The sequence below is a fragment of the Arachis ipaensis genome, chromosome B08 (assembly GCF_000816755.2).
Source record: "Arachis ipaensis cultivar K30076 chromosome B08, Araip1.1, whole genome shotgun sequence".
NCBI lineage: Eukaryota > Viridiplantae > Streptophyta > Magnoliopsida > Fabales > Fabaceae > Arachis > Arachis ipaensis.
Genome location: NC_029792.2, coordinates 94,705,079 through 94,709,960, shown reverse-complemented (window position 1 = coordinate 94,709,960; position 4,882 = coordinate 94,705,079). Strand labels below are relative to the sequence as shown.

General features: G+C 35.8%; 1 long non-coding RNA gene across 1 annotated transcript in view; it reads left to right on the top strand.

The window, feature by feature from the left end:
• LOC107612234 overlaps window positions 2,092–4,882 on the top strand; it is a 13,691-nt gene continuing 10,900 nt past the window's right edge. The window contains exon 1 of the long non-coding RNA XR_001613652.2: window positions 2,092–2,236. This is a non-coding gene — a long non-coding RNA (uncharacterized LOC107612234). The remainder of the gene's footprint in view (window positions 2,237–4,882) is intronic.

The window sequence follows — 4,882 nt, the reverse complement described above, 5'->3', positions numbered from 1 at the left end:
GAAAGATTAATGATAACAGAATAGGGTTTTTGGTTAAAAATGACTATCTATTCTATAAACTTCACCTTTTATTAGTGTCCATTGTTCAATACATTATCCGAAAACGAGAAAGAAAAATAATCCATATATATTACTCATGTCATCTTTCAAGCTGAACACAACCTATGAAAATCCATACATATTCAAAAGGTACATAAAACCTAGCAAGAGAAAACAGTTACATAACTTAGCAACCTACTGAGGCAGCAGCAAATATTAATTAAATTTAGAATAAACCGAAACAATAGTAGCTTTCAAATATATATATATACTACTATTGGTTTTGGCATCTACCTTTGTTTCAAGTGCGACCATGAGTGTCCACGTTCAAAATTTTGCATTTGGATTTATGCCTGCGCTGTGATGTTAACGGGGTATTAAATTATTATTAAATGTTTGATGCTTCTTTTCGGTTCTTGTTTCCACATTGCCAGAATCACACCAGATTTCAGAGCTACTTTATTCCTTGCATGTTCAATTTGTGTGTTTTGCAAAAGCATTATTTTAATGCGAGGTTGTTTTAGATTCTAGTTAATCTCATATATATCTTATCTGAAGTTTAACTGTTTATTTGCTAGGTAGATAATAGGGATTACAAACAACATGAACAATAAGTTACACTTTCAGGTCCAATAATTATGATATTTAACTTAGGTTTAATTACTCTGTTGGTCCCTAGAGTTTCGTGAAATTTTCAATTAGGTCTTTATACTTTTTTTGTTTTAATTGGGTCCCTGTACCAATTTTTTTTTCAATTAAGTCCCTCTTAATAGTAATTGGCTTAATTTTATAGAGACCTAACTAAAAAAAAAGAATTAATACATGGACCTAAATAAAAAGAAAAAAAAATATAGGGATCCAATTAAAAAAAAATTGGTGCAAGGACTCAATTAAAAGAAAAAAAAAGTATAGGGACCTAATTGAAAATTTTGCGAAACTATAATTTTTATTTTTATCTTTTATCTCTACAAAATTAAATCTTAATTTCATTTTTTCAGTGCCGTATCTCCCTGTATCACCACCCACCATCGCTGGTCATGAAACTTCCCTATGTCGTCGGCACTGTGTCTCTACAGTACGCCGTTGCTCCACTTATATAGTTTAACGTTGCTGCCCGACGCCGCATCACTGCTCATCCGTCTTCCTCTACCTTGCGATGCCAGAATCTTTGTTTCGCCACTATTATTCTGACGCTGCATCTCTAGCCAAGCATCCACGCCATGCCGTCGTTGTCTTTGTCTTCCATTGTGCGTCATTAGTGTTCGTTCACTCTATTGGTATACAGTAGGTTAGTATATAATTAACATTTTATGTTACAGTGGATGTTTCTTTTTTCGTTATACTGTGTGCTACTTTTTATATGTCATGGATGTTTCTTTTCATGTATATAGGATATTCAATTTTTTTTATATACATTAGATGTTTCTTTTCTATTTATATACTATACTGGATGTTTTTTTTGCACTTCACATCAGAGTTCTCTTTGACAGCGATAGCAAACTATGAAGACAGAGATGGGACGCGATGTGATGAGAGAGAACAAGACCTAGTGTGAAGGTCTGTTTAAAAAAAGTTAGGTTGCCTAATTCTAATTATTTAAATTTAAAAATTTGATTATTGCTAATTATTTAAAAATTTAATTTTTAAAACTAATTTAATATTTTTTAGTCCATTATTTATGTTATTTACAATTAGCATTGTTTTTCTATACTTTCTCTTTTTGAGTTAATATTCTGATAAAGTTTTGAGAGATAAGAATGATCTGGAGATATTTAATTTAGGTCTCATGTACTATACATGTATGTACTTTGTAACACCCTAACTATCAAAATGTCACGCTTCCGGTTGCGCCACTCTGATAGGTCGGGTATTACAACGACTCTTATAATATTTAATACTAAAATATGAGCCTGTTTAAAACTTAAACCGAATATTTCAAAAACATACATTCATACTTACAATATAAATTGCAATACTCACAGGAAATATATATATATATATATATATATATATATTTACATATACATACATATTAATTTACAAGTATCTCATATCAAAATCCTATCCCTCTTACAAAACATGCAAAGTTAAAGGCGAGGGAAACATAAATACTAAAACAATACAAAAATATCGTCTAACGGAAAAGAAATAAGCTCTTCTGAACTTCGTCGTCCGTAACCTAAAAAAGAAAAGACCTGTAGGGGAGTGAGAACATCATCCTCGAAAGGGTTCTCACTATAGGGTTGCAGAATTACTATAATTGGATACGCGAGATAAAATCGTTGCAATGGTTAATAACCGCCTTATGAACAGTATGAATGACCAAGCTGTTCCAAGCATAGGTTCATTAAGTCTATGCTGAACCAGTTTAGTTTTTCATACTTTTCTAGTCCAAAAACACAAACCAAACACGGCCTTCGGCCCACCTCTTAATCAACCACGGCCCTAGGCTCGAACAATCCAAACAACAGCCAATCCACCGCAATCCAACCAATTTTTCAGTCACAAACACAAGTAGGGAAGTTCAAGCACAAACAAATGGTTACTTCAAGTAGAGCAAATAGCAATTAAATATAATTAGTCACATAGGCAAACCAAGTACAATATGCACACCCAAACAATGTCACATAAATGTATATGATCCATGCCTGTCCTAATAGCTGATGAGTCTCATCTGTCGGTTATAAAGCCAAACCGACAAGTCCTGGTAGCTAACCATTGGACTGTCCCTCTATCGTGCATCCCCAACTCAAGTTATTCACAACGATAATCATAATCACACAACACTCACACTAGTGTTTATCCACGGAGGCGAGCTCATCCGGAACTTTCATAGTGTCTGGCTACACTTACGACATAAGGTCAGCAGAGTATCGAGTCTCAACCTGGAGCACGTGGTGGCTAGCCATTGCTTCTTCCCAGGAAAACTCATATCTCAGATAGTTGGAAGTGCAACAATCACTTTATCAACTCAATAATCATCCATATTCATACTTAGTCATCCGGCTCGTCACATATTCCACAATCAACGATAATTCATTATCATACACAGCCATTTCGACTCATAACATAATAGTACTTCCATCATCCAACATCATAAAACTCATAAAATCATCATTCAAGCCATAAATCACTTTACTTTGAAGTCAAAAATCAATTCTTTCCTACCTTGGCTTTAAAATCCTCATTCCTCAAATCATTCTCAGGCTCATAAGCCACTTTTTCTCAAACGTAAATTTCCCTTTTTAAAACATGGTTACTGAGCACGTGGTGGCTAGCCACTTCTCCTCAAACATAAATTTCTCTTTTTAAAACAAAGTCACATTCCTCAACATCTTTCCATAACATTTCAAAAACCACACCGAATCAAAAGCCTTTTCTAAGAGATTCAAAATCATTAATCCTAAAATAGGATTTAGTGACAAAAGTCCCTCAGCAGAGTCTCGAGTCTTTAGGGGAGAATAACATAACTCATTTCTGTAACACCCTACCATACAGAGACTTATGCTTAAGTCATAATTCAGAGATGGCATGGTATTACGACCTCTAAAACCAAAAATTTAGTACGTATAGTAGTATGAATAATTGATTATAACTAGGAGCCTTTGTAGAAAAAGGGGTAAACAAAAACCGTAACTCGAAAGCGCAACACTCCGATCGATAACGTAACGAGTAAAGGATAAGCGAACGCGAGATCATATATATAAAGAGTGTCAAAAACAGGAATATCAAGACTCAAAACCCGATTGCGAAGATAACCGGTCCGAGCATAGCAATATATACATATAATAAAATAAGGAAAATCCCAAAGGAAACCCAAAGGGACACAAATACAAAAAACTATTCTCCAAAATCTCCTATAAGAGGAGTCATCACAGTTTGTATTATTTAATGGAGATAAAAGTATCTAAACAAGATATATAAATCACAATAGAGTCCCGAGAACAAAGATCTTCGCTAAACCAGAAGTCTCCAGCATGCCTCAACGAGAAGCCTCGCGTCCTGCATCTGAAAACCACAAAATCCACATGGGTGAGAACCAGAGGTCCCCAGTACGGTAACAGCTTCCACATATATAATACATAATAATAGAGGAAAGCCGAAGGCAATCCTAGAACTTTCCCCAGATAATATCAAAGCTTATAAACAAGCTAAACCGTAAGTGGCAACTGACTAAAGATTCTTTAGTCTAACTAATACTTCCCTTTCCAATTCCTTCAGACCTCCCAACCACCAGCAGGAGTATAATATAGCAAACACAGTTATATCAGGCAAGAGATTTACAAATAGGAACAAATAAGGCATTTAGGCAATTAGCAAGTAATATGCAGTCAGATAGGCAATCTCAAACAATTCATGTAGTATGCTTATGATGCATGCCTGTCCCTAGTGGCTGATGATATCATCTGTCGGTTATAGAGCCAACCCGACAAGTCCTGGTAGCTAACCATTGGACTGTCCCTCTGTCGTGCATCCCCAACTCGAGTTATACTCATCATAAACTTGATCATAATCATGATCCATATCCATCACCCTCATTGGTGAATATTTATCCATCACCATCACTGGTGAATATTTACGGGGGCGAGCTCATCCGGGCCTTTCACAGTGCCCGGCCACACTTACGACATAGGGTCAAAAGATCTTCGAGCCTCAACCTGGAGCACGTGGTGGCTAGCCACTGCTACTACCCAGGAAAACCCTCATCTCCGATGGTGGAAGTGCAAATATTCATAATTCATTCAACAGCATATATGCATTTATACTTAGCCATAAACATGGCTCCGCCGTCACACGGCATAATCCAGCCATCCGGGCTCACGGTTAAATCCATAACCAGCCA